Source organism: Diadema antillarum, unplaced genomic scaffold (assembly GCF_040938485.1).
Source record: "Diadema antillarum isolate AM-2024a unplaced genomic scaffold, OU_Dant_1.0 seq00000009_RagTag, whole genome shotgun sequence".
Taxonomy (NCBI): Eukaryota; Metazoa; Echinodermata; class Echinoidea; order Diadematoida; family Diadematidae; genus Diadema; species Diadema antillarum.
The window spans coordinates 242,400-257,369 of record NW_027271131.1 but is presented as its reverse complement, the minus strand read 5'-3'; the positions used below and the strand labels follow the sequence as shown (position 1 = coordinate 257,369).

At 37.9% G+C, this 14,970-nt stretch overlaps 1 long non-coding RNA gene across 1 annotated transcript; it reads right to left on the bottom strand.

The window, feature by feature from the left end:
- Positions 1-9,994: 9,994 nt before the first annotated feature.
- On the bottom strand, positions 9,995-13,835 carry LOC139725015 (uncharacterized). The gene is made up of 3 exons (XR_011710527.1): positions 13,696-13,835; positions 11,091-11,169; positions 9,995-10,127 (listed from the first exon to the last, which is right to left on the bottom strand). It is a non-coding gene; the product is annotated as an uncharacterized lncRNA (long non-coding RNA).
- Positions 13,836-14,970: the final 1,135 nt, after the last annotated feature.

The following is a 14,970-nucleotide window of genomic DNA, read 5'->3' as shown; positions in this document are numbered from 1 at the left end:
CAAAAAGGATGGAGTAGATCCACTTTTCAGCTAGCATTTAAAACTTTCTCAACAGTTGATGGTTATCTTGCAAACACATTTCCCACAATTTGTAGTTTTTGTTTTCCCTTTATGCTTCTCTTCAGTCATTCAGCTAGATTATTTGAAGCTTTTAATGCATGACTCACTCATGACTGGACTTTATTCATCAAATTAAGAGTTTATGTCAGTTACTTTTTGATAGACTTACTTTAAATATGGCATGTTCTTTTATCTGTGTAGGCAATCATATTCCCTTCATCAGCATTGTATAACTTTGATAAAGTATAAACCATCAAGGTATTTCTGTGTGTATCATCATACTGTAGCATTGGCATTTCATGTCAGCATAGACTTTAAATAAGTCGGTGGTCAAACAGCTGATTGTTCGTGCAATGAAAAAGAAAAGAGTATATTTCATTTCGTGAGTTTACGCAAGAACTCACAGTGAGAGAGCCCGCTCGACGCGCGCGCAGTCATATCGCTTCTTCGCATGTTATGCACAAGGGAATAAGTTCCCTCCTCGCAGTCTAAATAAAGTTTTATTCGTCACTTTTACCGTGCATCATTGCACCATCATTGTTTTGTGGATTGTTATTATTTGTAGCTCAGTTAGAGCTGACTTTTGTTTCGGAAGTGGACTTTTATTCACGAGAATTGCGGGATGGAAATTCCGCTTATTTATTTATTGAAGGGTTTATTTATTCATATCACATGTCGTAGCCCAAGGGCTAAATTGCGTATAATATAACAAAATATTGTAACGCGAGAGTGTCCTTCGTCTAAAATTCTGTTGCTGCCACCACATGGTTTTAGGAGTCATGACCTCCGTGATCAGTTGACTTGGTGTCAAGCGACCCTAACAGTGGAGTGAAAGGCTATCTTAGAACAGCTGTGAGCAGGAATAGTTATGTCAGACACTAGGCATGTGATTGGTTGTAACTTGATCTTAGAAAACAGCGTGTGTGTCTAACTGTCATGTTGTGTGCACATACACTTAACATTCACTACTGCGCATCCAACAGTCCATATAATCAGCACACGCGCGCAATATGCAAACCACATCTAAGCACCTCGTGGTCTCACACCACACGTACAGCCAGTGTCAAAGTTCCACGCTACAGGCAGCCTCACATTGCCACTCCACTACACTAACACTGTCACAAACACCACACTTCGTCTCGCGAGTAGCATGGTAACATTCAATTGCTTCCGAGCGGGTTTATAATTCGATGGAGAAAGGCGTCCGCATCAAGCAGACTTATTGTGATAATTTTACCTACATGTACTTAGACTTCAAACTACAACTGACTTGTTCCTAAGGAGAACATACAGGCTACAATTCACACTACGATACGACTACAGGAAACTGGTACTTCACATCAACACTCACTGGACACTAATCGTGACGCACAGGCAACCAGGTATGTACAAGAACAGTAGTGACAGTAAGAAATTGTAGTTTACAACGTTAGGTTCAGATGTAATAACCTTGATCACTTGTTATTACAGAACTATTTACAAGGCATTTGGTCTTTGGAAACCATAGTAAAATGCAATTCAAACAAACTCATTTACACTTTGTACAATGTAATTGTATGTGTATCTCAGTCCACTTAACGTTAGAGTTCTAACTTCATCCGTTCTACAATACAGTCAAACTCGGATACCTCGACGTCGGATAAGCCGAATATCACTTACCTCGGGGGCAAAATGAAAGTCCCGATTGTTCCTATGGAGTTTCCGTGTATTAAAATTCGCGTAGCTCGAAAAAGATAACTCGAAATTCGGTTACCTCGAAGGGAAATCTAATGTCCCGATCTTAATTAACTTATTGTTTTTCCCAGCATGTTGCTCGAATCGAAATTGTAAACATCACTCAGCATCTCCGATTAAGCGCGCGTGGACAGCGAAGACATGTCACATGTTTTCACACTCGATTGTAAATATTCTGAGACCAGAACAATCGCGCGCCCAAGAAGAAATACCCGATACACAGCTGACAAGGAAAATCCCCAACACCTACCAACACACGTACATGGTATGCACGTAGCACCCGTGCCAATGGAGTGCTTTACGATAGCACTACGCGCTGCCCCATCATTTGCTTTTCTTTAACCACTGTGTTTTGATTTTTGATCGAGACAGTCATACCGTGCGCGTAGATTTCTCAACCGTCGGGGCGCACCTGCTTACGTTGACAGTTATGTCTCTGCCATTAATCACGCTCTGTACACTGTCAAAACATCAATCTACCTCGTAGTGCCTTTTTTTAAACTATTTTTTTTTTGCCTTTCACGAAGTTTACTTCCCCGAGAACGCAAGCACTGAAACTTTTTTTTTTCCAGCAATGCGATTATGAAAATCTGGAAGTATAGGCCGATCACAATGATGAATAGAATACACAGGGCTCCGCACTAAGTTTTATCGGGCCACCAATATCATTGATTTTTATTTTCTGGTGGTCGAAAGTAAAATTTGGTGACAAAAAAAAAATCAGGAAAAACATTAGAAAAACTAAATCGGTCCTACTAAACATAGACAAATTAATATTAAGCATTATTGAAGTGATACAGATGTCCATGTCTATAACAAATGAATAGAAAATTCAATCATCTTACTCTGTGTTTAAAGATTTGACAAATAGGCGTAGATATTATTATAAAAGTTGATGCCCCTATATTGAGGAGGTCAAAACTTACGTTTGAAATGAGAAAATGGGAACATTTGCTGATATTTGTTAGCATCCGACATTTGTTTTAGCATTGTGAAATGCCGAAAGTTACCGTTATTCATTTTTAAATGTAAAAGCAAACAACCGACATTCATTTTAGAATCTTACGGAGCTGAATACTATCCTAATCCATTTCCAAACGTGAAAGCAAACATCCGCTATTTGTTTTAGCATCTAACTGAGCGGATTAATACCATTAATCATTTCCAAAATTTAAGGCAACAATCTGTTATTTATTTTTGCATCGTACTGAGCAGAATAATATTATTACCGTTATTCATTTTAAACATCCGACATTTATTTCATTATCGAACGGAGCCGAATGTTACTGCTATCCACTTCCGAAAGTGAAATGAATCATCTGACAATTATTTTATCATCGCAAGGAGCCGAATGTGACTGTTTTTCATTTTTGAACGTCAAGGCAGACATCAGACATTTTGGACTATGAAACGTATAGCTGAATGTTACTGATATTTATTTTGAAATGTACCGTAGCAAATATCCAATTTTTTTTTTTTTATCATCGTATGGGGCAGAATGTTACTGTTGTTCACTTCCAAACATGCCAAACGTAAAAGCAATCATTCGACATGTATTTTAGCATCTTCCGGAGCTGAATGCTATTGACATTTACTTTCGAACGTAAAAGCACACATCCGGCATTTATTTTATCAGCGTACGGAGTTGAATATTATTGTTATTCACTTCAGAACATCAAAGCAAACATTCGACATTTATTTTAGCATCTTCCGGAGCTAAATGTTATTGCAATTTACTTTCGAACATAAAAGCAAACATCCAGCATTTATTTTATCATTGTCAGGAGTTGAATATTATTGTTACTCTTTTCCGAACGTCAAATCAAACATCAAACATTGATTTTACCATTTAACGCAGCTGAATGTTACTGTTATTCATTTCGAAATTTAAAAGCAAACATCAGACAGTTATTTTAGCATCATATGGACATGATGGAGCAGAATATTACTGCTATTTTCTTCCGAACATAAAAACGATCATCTGACATCTATTTTAGCATCTTCCGGAGCCGAATGCTATTGCTATTTACTTTCAAAAGTATAATGAAACATCCGACATTTATTTAACCATCGTACGGAGTTGAATGTTGTTTTTCATTTCCGAACGTCATAGCAAAAATTCGACATTTATTTCAGCGTCTTCCGGAGCCGAATGTTATCCTTATTCAATTCCGAACGCAAAATGAAATATCTAACATTAGTTTTAGCACCATATAGAGCTGAGTCTTATCGTTATTCATTTCCAAAAGTATGAGCAAACATCCGACATTTATTTTAGTATCATACCGAGTCGAATATTACCGTCATTCATTTCCACAATTAAACGCAAAACTCTGACATTTATTTTAGCATCTTACGTAGCCAATTGTTACCGCTGTTCATTTTGAAAAGTAAAGGCAAACATCCGACTTTTTTTTTTTTTTTTGGTGGCGCGATCGGGCCACCAAAATCTGTATTTCTGAAATTTTGATTTCATTTCCGATTTTCACTCAATTCATTCATATAAAAGTTGATTCAATTCAAATTGAAAAGCATGCAAACAATCAGTATTCACTATAACAGACACCATATTGAACATCGATAAACGTTGAACATCGATAAACATCGGATAAGTCGAAGAAAATTCGACGTACGCGTACCTCGAAATTCGCGTACGTCGAACCATTTTCTTCAGTCCCGACGAATTCGAGGTATCCGAGTTTGACTGTATGTAGATATACTGGTGGTACTTCTATGGCTCTGTACTGACTGTAACAAAAGAGAAAAGAAAAGCTAAGTGCAGACATTTTGTTTAAGAATAGGAAAGGTTACCGTGGGACTAAGTATCTTCACATAAGACTAAGTATGTAGTAAACCCTCACACACAATTCTGTTGCCTACTATTGTAAATAGTAGAGTTTATTTTAACAGTAGCTATCCTATCGTTTAGAGCAATGCTTAGATTCTATATTTGTGACATTTAACAACCGTTCTTTCCATCCTTCATTACATTCTTATCCACAACCATAACCTTGCTCCGAGCAGGCCCCTTATGTACTCTCTCGGTCTTCCAAACCTCCTACCTAGTTAATATGACAGTGTCTCTACCTCAGATCCCCAAACGTCCTCCATGTCCTCATGCCAGCAATCAAACATTAACCACTCTCCAGTATAAAAACATTCTTCTTCCCAATCCACTCCTCTGCACCCTACGGCGGGCTTTCATGGCCTTTTCCGCCCCAATTACTATTCCCTAACATGGTCACTGGTTTGGTGCCACACAGTGCCACTTAGAAGACATTGCAATTTACACATGTTCGCTTATAGTTACTGGCCTCAAGATTCTATCTCCCGGCAACTATGACAGGTAGATTCTTCTCATAAAAACAACTGTCTGTGTTTTCCAACCTGTTCCATAACTTTCAAGAACATTTATAAGTAACTATGAGAATTTATATTTTCAACATTGGCATGTAGTACAATCCTCACATAAAAATGTGAACCATCACTACAAAAGTGAACCACTCTCCTTAATGCCAAGTGAAGTCTATCACACATTCTATCGTCGGGGGGGGGGGGGGGGGGGGGGGAATGGGGGAAGGGGAACAACGGCAGGCAAAAAGGTCCAAATTCTCCAACTGACATGGTGACTGGAACCCAGGTTGGTTCAGATCCTCTTGCTTGCCAGACTCCAGCCTAGATGCAGGAATGATACTAAGATCACATTCACAAGTGGATGAAAAATACAAGTTATGCCTATTCGGCAAGTAAACACCAGGCTCTGTATTGCTAACGCCATGTACCATCTTTCGACTGTGCTTGTTCAGCACGAAAACTGTTATCCTTGTGCAGGATTTCCACTCCAGATGGGTCGACAATACTCGGGAGTCAGAGTTGAAAAGGGGGGGAGGGGGGGGGGGGGGGGGGTAAGGGTAGAATAAGGGGAGGGGTACATACATGTACCTGTACTTGCACAAGCATCAATACTGCTGAAGAACCGTGCTAACTTATATTGAGGGAAGATGCTTTGCAATGCATCCATACATGCTATACTTGCATGTATACACATCCTTATACAATCTTATTTATGCCTTTGTAACATACTGACTTCTGCTATAGATTCCTATAACACACATTCGTTCCATAGTAATCTTGCCACAATACCTGGACTTATACTTCATAACCTGTCTACAGCTGTATACCAATGTAATGTATGGTAACCATGCCAAAGAATACCAACTTGACCAGTACAGCAGATTCAATTGTACATCACTTGTTTCCTATTGAGGTACGCTTTACCACTTCGAACTAAGTTCTTAATGTATGGCAAAGTTTCTGTAAATTGGTATTACATAATAAATGATTTACCCAGACCACAAAAATGTTTCTTTTCTGCATTCCAATTCAAAAGTATCAAAATTCACATCTACTGAAGATGAGCCAAACATGAATAATTGTGTCATGAAAAGTTATTAATTTGTTGAAAATCCGTAGTCATAGAGAGAGTCCAAAAAGTCAAGAATATTTTAATAAATCCATGTTCCCCTATCGTGGGATCCCCGGATCCCAAATTTGCACCTCTCTTTACCCTCTTCTGTTGTCTCTCCTTGGTCTCATCTAATAAAAACAGTAAATGAATTGAATCATGAGACAATAAATCATACGACTGAATACAGTATCTCCATCTTGGTCAATATCTTCTATCTGTCTAAGTTGTTACACTTTGGTCACTTTACTATTGAACTCCTTCTATACCATCATTGCCAACAATCATTCTTAATTATCAACATTTAATATCATTAAACCAGATACATCAGTCACTGACATATATTATGACATAGCTCTATGAGGCATAAAAGAAAGCAAGTGAGACTTACAGTGATGGAGGTTGAGGACGATTGATGAGAGAACTGGTGTGACTAAAGAAGTGATGCTGATGAGAGTGCTTGCAGAAGTGAATTTCCCGAAAAGTGATGAATCAAGCTTCCCGCCACCTTTATATACGGCGATTCTGGCCGCTCATTGGCTAAAAGTCCCATAATTAAGCCCTTTGTTGTACTGCGCCCCCTACGTTAGCGTTCAATATCACCAAGACAACTAACAGGTTGCACATCTAATACACAGGGGAACCCGCGAACTACAAATGGGACAGTCGGGGTTCGGAGTATAAATCAAGCTTAATTATTCAGGATACACATCAAAAACAATGAATTATGGTAATTTAGAAGTATGAATACCTCACAGCTTGACCAGCTACGGAAACAGGTATTGTATGCACCTTAGATTCATGTGACAAGTTAGGGTTCGCTAAACAATCGCAGCTTAGTCCCACATACTATAATCTATGGTGTTATCGGTACCTCCTGCCTACAATGTGTAAAATGAATGTGTAATGTATCACGATCGTGATTCTGCATAATATCTAAAGTCTGCACTTAGAAAAAGATTTTTGGGAAAAATGTACTGGGGGGGGGGTATTCACCACAATATGTACATACAAATTCAAACATTCAGACAATTACAGAATAAAGCATTTACATGTGTGATAGAAATGAGTGGGAAAATATCATAATTACACAAATCAATAGGTTGAGCATTATGCAAGATAAGAACATATTCCGCATTTGTCAAAACAAACAGAACTACACAAAAAATGCTGTGAGGACTGATTTGCCTCTACTCCAATAAAGCTACAAAACGTCAGGTTTACATGACTGATGAATAAAAGATATTTAGAAATGTGATTGCACAACCCCCAATATAATTAAATCAACTGTTTTTAAAGGCATGATTTACCATTTGCAGATGAAACAAAAACCCATTATTAGTGCTTTAAAATAGTTCTAATATGTGAGTCAGGGATAGAAATAACCACTGTTAGAATTTTAATCCGTATAATCGATGTTAAGCGTTGTTAAATACACAAAATGTGAACAATAGTTATAATAAGAAATGAATGTTTCCAGACTAAACCGTCTGCAGTTACGGTTTATTGAGAAAAACACTGATATCTCCTTATATTTTAGGCTTTATTGTGAAAATTGTATATGGTAGGATGTTTTGTGACACAACAGACCTACACATATGCATCAAATGTGATATCTTGAACATTTTGAAATCACTGCTCCCAAAGGTAAACATGACCTTTAAATTTCATAACAAAATTTCATTCTGATGGCTGAATTATCACATGTAACTTATATACCCTAGCACTCTCAACCGACCCCTACAAAGCCCCGTGACCCACATTCTTCTTTAAACATCATCAAAGTAACAACATCAAATTCACAGAATAATTCGTCTAACTGTCCAAAAATATGGATAAAAATTTCATTTTTCTCCACTCAGAATTTGCAGAAATATGGGGGAAAAGATAACATTATGAGAGTGATTCTCAAGGTAAGTATCAGTACGGAAGAGATGTGGAGTAGAGATACGAGAGGAATAGGGGGAGAAGGAGAGATAAAGATAGGAATAAGTAGATATGTGTATACAATACATATACAGGTGTACACAATACACACAAATACACAGTCATTTGCATATACACACAAATAAACAAACCTTTCTATGGGGGGGGGGGGGGAGAGTTAAAAAAATAACATATTTATGTCCTGCATAGCTTTCTCAGTAAAACAGATATCATAAACCACACATATTTTTAACAGATATTGGAAAAATAAAAAGATACTCGGTAATGAACAGCAACATAATCAGAAAAGTAGCCCCATCAAAATAATGACATCAGTGAAAAATTTCGCCTGCCGGAGCAGATGGGAAGGACAAGGCATACTGGATAAAAATGGGTTTAACAAATATTTTGATGTTTATATAATACATACATATACAGGTATAATCATACTGTACATACATACACAGTCATATGCATGTACATACATAAATGGAGACGTTTGTATGGGGATGGAGAATGAAAAAATGACACATTTATATCCTATTTAGCTTTCACAGTAATGAATGCATACATACATATCATGGACCGCACATTTTAAAATTGCAAAGATAAAGAGATACAACAATGTGAAAGGGAAGGTGGCCCCATCAAAATGATACAGAGTCAATGAAAGCTTTCACCTGATTGTAGAACAGATGGAAAGAACAGGGTAGAATGGGTAAATGAGGGGTTTAGTAAAGACAGAGAGGGAGAAGGAGAGATAAAGGAATATGTGAATGTGTGTATACACAAATAGGTACATTGTAGTATAATTGGGTTCATATTAAAGCTTGAGTTATACTCTTTCAGGTAAGATAAATGATTTGGAGAATTTCCTACTTTTTAAATTTTGCGTTGTTTTGGCTCAATTGTACATCGTTAAAAATTTTGACCCATCTACATGAGCACTTTGTGTCTCCTTTGACTGCCTTCTGGCCTCTTTTCTCCTACTTCTTCTCTTTTCTAACTTGACGTTATGTCGTTGGATCTCTGTCTTCTCCACCTGCAGTTTCCAGATTTTCAGGTTCATCTCAGATACCTGCTGATCTAAAGTAGCTGCCTTACAATACAGATTTGAATTTACAGCTTGCTCTTTTCCCTTCTCCAAATAGGAAACCTGTCTTAGGAGGCTACTGATAATTTCTGTTAATTCAGTTAGGCGGTCCTGGTGTACAACTTCACAACTGTGATTAGAAACTTCTTTTGCCTTGTGGCACTCGGTGCCAAATTTCTTACTGCGTGTTTTTTTCCCATGTGCATACTCATAGCCAGACTCGTGAAGAGCCAGTCTTGCTTTTTGGAGAAGATTCCCTCTGTTTTGCAGAAGTGATGGGTCCTCTTTGGCTAAGGAAAGTGCCACTGCATTGATTCTCTTGCCATAACGATTCACATGTTTCCCATCTCTGCCAAATATCTTCGCCCTTTCTTCTATATCTCTCTCAGACAGCTGGCCACAGTGCGACTGGCTGGATTCCTGCACTAATGGAGGCTCTGAGCTGATCTTGAGGGTGCCACCTTTAGCGATAACCAGGGCTGACTGTGATGTTGAAAGCTTTGCATATGAAGGTGCTGCAGTTGTTGAAGGTGCTGAAGTTGTTAAAGGTGCTGCAGTTGTTGAAGATGCTGCAGTTGTTGAAGGCATTGTAGCTGATGCAAAATGGAGGATTATTTTGTCTTTGTCCACTAGGACATGGTTTGGTTCATCAACATATTCCTCAAAGAATTTGTCATACACCAACATTCTGTTCACTGAAAGATTAGAAATAACTGCACAAGCCTCTTTCAACTCCTTTTCTACTTCAGCCATGGTTGCTGCCATAAGAGATTTTTTGATGACCTCTTTCATCTCAAGAACGGCTGTGGCAAGGACACGTGCTTTTGGTGTATTCACACTGGTCACACCCTGCGGAAAATAAACAAGTGTTATGTGTAATGAGCATTCGTCAATACATGAGAAATTTTTTGAAATTATTAGTGTTATCATAGCAATGCAGTTTCCCACACATCCATAAAATATGGTTGCGTATAAATCTTCCAATCAAGACCAATGTGTGTGCCAAGTCTCGTGAGCATTGGTCAAAAACTGAGGAAGTACTTCACTCCTCAAAATTTTCCCCGATTTTCTGTGATAAATATGCCATTACCATAGCAACAGTTTCCCATTCAACCCAAAAATATGACTTGCACATCTTCACATCAAGACCAATGTACATGCCAAGTTTGATGACTATTTGTCAAAAACTGAGAAAGGACTTCGATCTGCAAGATTTGCAACAGACCGCCCGTACTCTGATTCCTATTTACCCCCCTTAAACTTTGTTTGGCAGGGGTATAAAAAACAAGAACACCAATGATGTAATGCTCATCATGCATTGAGCTAAAGCAATACAGGCAATTTTCAATGAGTTGACACTGAAATGAATAAGTTATTAAGATATGTATCATGTACGTTTAGGCAGTTCACAATAAAGATCAGGTTAAATGTCATGTCAAAATGAAACATTGACCTGCATCAGAGAGGCATGTAAGTACTTTTCTGCAAGTCAGCAAATGGAATAAAACAAGCATTTAATTGTGATTCTAAATAACTTTACATACATTCATCACTTCAAATGCTTCCCTAAACTTTTCATGGCCTGGGATATTGATTACGGATCACTGATGATGATTGTGTTACTCAGAACGTGTAATGCAGCATTCCATTTAAGTGTCACCATCAAATTCAATTGAAGTGAAATTTCACTTCATTTATGACATTCAATTTGTCCAGTACTATTGAGTATGGCACATTTTACCCCTCTTTTCAAAATAGCCATCTCTTTAAATTCTAGGAAAATTTTCATTTTGTTTTTAAAAACTATTTTACCTTAATTTCCTTGCTCTGGCTTTGTTCAGCCACCTCCATTTTCCTTCCTCTGAATGCCTTGACTTGAGTCTGAAAAACACTGGAAAGCAAAAGAGAAATACATTATAAAACTAGACCCTCATATGTTGTGTCAGTCAGTTTGAATACCATACCGGAACACAAGTTCTGCGATTCAGAACATTATACGCCCAAAGATTAATAAGCCAGTTCTCTTTCAGTTTCAATTAAAGCATAATTATGCCAACTCGGATTTGTTTAATGTTTTCAATAAAATGTGGATACCTTGGCAACACTTCGTCATATGCAAGGTATATCACCTTTATGCACATCTACACATCCATACCTTTCATCGCAACAAATATGAAACCATATAATCTTGACTGCATGCAGTCGAAATTAATGCCTCCGCCCTTTGCCAGATCTGAGAATATACACTTTGTATGAAGCATGAAGTATGAAGTTAAAATGTCAAACCATTCAAGAGTCATCTCCAGACCTGGCTACTTTTGTGTGTATTATGACCTCTGTGACCTTTGACCTTTGACCTCATGACCCCCAAATCTAATCAGATCATTGTCACCCTAGTATGCATTCATTACATGAGCAAAGTGTGAAAATGATCCGTCAAATGGTTAAGTTATCGTGAGAACGAAAATGGGACGGACGTACGGACAACCCCCAAAACATAATGCCTCCGACCACGTTGTGGCGGAGGCATAAAAATTCTGTTGAATAACAAAGGAGTTATCCGCACAAGCATCTGCTAACAGACAGACGATGAACACCATACCATAATACTACCTTTCCGGCATATAAAAATGCAGTACTAGTTTCTGCACTCTAGTTTCCAAGTCTATCTTTTTGTCTATCTTGTATGTTCTTCTTTTTCTAGCTAGTTTATTAACTTCATACGCTACAGTATCAGGGTTGGCATGATTTAAATCGGTTTGATTTAAATCGTGATTTAAATCACCCTGATTTTTTTTTATCACTGATTTAAATCACTTCCATAGCCGCCCAAACCCCCCCAGAAATATCACTGAAGATGATCAATAGTAGCCCCTCCCCACCACCAAGTCTCGTATTAAGCACTGGTCAAAAAAAGGAGGAAGCAGTTCTCTCTGCAAGATTTGTCCTGATTTTCTGCAATAAAAATGGCAACAGTTTCTGACACATCCCAAAAATATGTCTGTCTTCAAAACAACCAAGACCAATAAGTGTGCTAAGTCTTGAGACTATTAATAAGTGTGTTTTAATAGTCTTGAGCATTGGTCGAAAACTAAAGAAGTAGTTCACTCCATAAGATTTTTCCCTGATTTCCTGCAATAAATATGCCATCACCAAGGCAACATAGTTTCTGACACATCCCCAAAATATGTCTGGCATGTCTTCCTCCCAAGACCAATGTGTGTACTATTAAGTGTCATGAGCATTGGTCAAAAAATAAGAAATTAGTTCACTCTGGAGGGTTTTTCCCTGATTTTTTTTTATTTTTTAGATGAATATGCTATAACCATGTGTCAAGTTTCGTGAGCATTGGTCAGAAACTGAGGAAATAGTTCATGCCGCAAAAGTTTTCGATTGCAATAATTCTGCCGTTACCATAGCAAGTTTCCCACTCATAAAAAATACATTTGTATGTCTTGCACATCTTCTCACCAATACCAACGTATGTACCAGGTGTCATGAGCAATGGTCAAAAACTGAGTATCTGACTTTGCGATATTTTTCCCTGATTTTTTTAGATTAATATGTGCCATTACCATGACAACATGGTTTCTGTCACATCCATAAAATGTCTTGCATATCTTCCCACCAAGAACAATGTGTTCGCCCAGTCTCACGAGCATTAGTAAAAAACTGAGGAAGTAGTTCACTCCGCAAGATTTTTCCCTGATTTTCTGCGATAAATATGCCATTACCATGACAACGCTGTTTCCCACACATCAAAAAAATTATTTTTCACCTCTTCCCACTGATACCAATGTATGTACCAAGTATTAAACTTCGGTCAAAAACTGAAGAAGTAGTTCACTTCACAATATTTTCCATGATTTTTATTTAATAATATGCCATTACCATGGCAAAGAAGTTTCTGACACACCCACAAATATTTCTTACATGTTCCACCACCAAGATCATATTGTAGGGACAGTGATTTCCGTTTACTGGTAAATCAAAATGGAAAATCCGTTTGGGTTTTGTACTTTTCTGTTGAAAACTCATGGAACTCACCTTTGTAAAGTGGAATTCATGTTTTTGCTGTGTGCATTTTCTATGACAGAACAGAATTTCCAATTTAGCTCAAGTTTGAAACAGAATTACATATTTTCAGAAATGGAAAAGACCATTTTTCTAAACAGAAAATCACTGTCCCTACCTATGTGTGTGCAGGTGTTGTGAGTATCGGTCTAGAACTGAGGAAGTAGTTCACTCCGCAATATTTATCCCTGACTTTCTGCAATAAACGTGCCGTTACCATGGCAACAGTTTCCCATACCTTCGACAAATATGTCTTGCACATCTTACAAGACCAATGTGTGTGCCAAGTTTTAAGAACACTGGTCAAAAACTGAGGAAGTAAAAACAAAAACAAAATACATACCTTCAAAGCTTTGGACAGACAATTCCCCCGGCCTCCAGGCCCAGAGTTGCTGGGAAGAAGCACAGCTCAGCAGGTGCTCGCTGGTCGGCACTGGCTTGTCAGTGGCTTTTTGGCCAAGCTCGCCGGCAGGTACTGCAGTGTAGACATACGCTAGTCTGAAGCTCGTCAAGATGCATCGGAAGCTTGGTGTTCTTCTAACTATTCTATTCGTATTCAAAATAATAATTTAATAATATTTATATTTTGTTTTCAATAGACTTCTATTTATTTTTCTGACTCTATAAAAGAGGTACAGTAGTTTGTCTTTCATATGAATTAATTTTCATGCTTGAATTTTCATTTTTTTTAAATAGATCTAGATGGTGTATTTTGATCAAAATGTTATATTGCTAGGCTTGTGTACACATGTTAAATCTACATAGACGTCTAGTACATATCAGTCCGGGAAACCCTCTCGTGAGGAGGGTCCCTCCTCATGAGTATCTCCGTCCCCCTCGTGAGTACCTCCCGGGGCCCCCCTCACGAGGAATTTTTGTATTCTAATTATCTCTCACATCTAACAGAAATAAAACCGCGAGTTGGCACATTGATTTTTTTGTCCACTCTTATTGCTCAAATCAAGAAAAAAATTCCGTCCTGTTTTTCAAAAAAAATTAGAGTTTTAATAAATCGATGTCGCTCAACCTGTAGAAACATGCACTCAGACGACGTTTCGCGGTACGGCGATGACATATCTACTGGGGTGAGCTCACATGAAAGTTTCGCTCAATTCTACAGCGGCTTTGACCATTCTGCTGCAGGCAGACTGGTCACGCGATGGAATTGCAAATCTATCTTTGACTTGTATAGATCTACATACGCTTCAACAAGCAAACGATACGAAAAATACCAACTTACCTTTAATTTTGATTATTTCTACGCACATTTTTCCTCTTTTCAAAGTGGATATTTCATTCATGTGTTTTCAAATTTGAAATTCTAGGAGCTGAGTAGGTTTTCGTGAGTATCTTTGATGAGCTCGCGCATTGTTGGGCGGTTTCAAGACTATTTTGTGCGTGATTATCGCAGAAATATTCTCGTACTCGTCCATAGGTCAGTTGCCTCGTGTACACGAGTACGAGAATATTTATGCGATATCAAATCATGCACAAAATAGTCTTGAAACTGCCCAACAATGCGCGAGCACATCAAAGATACTCACAAACACCTTGCAGGAAACTGTGCGTAGAAATAATCAAAATTCAAGGTAAGTTGGTATTTTTCGTATCGTTTGCT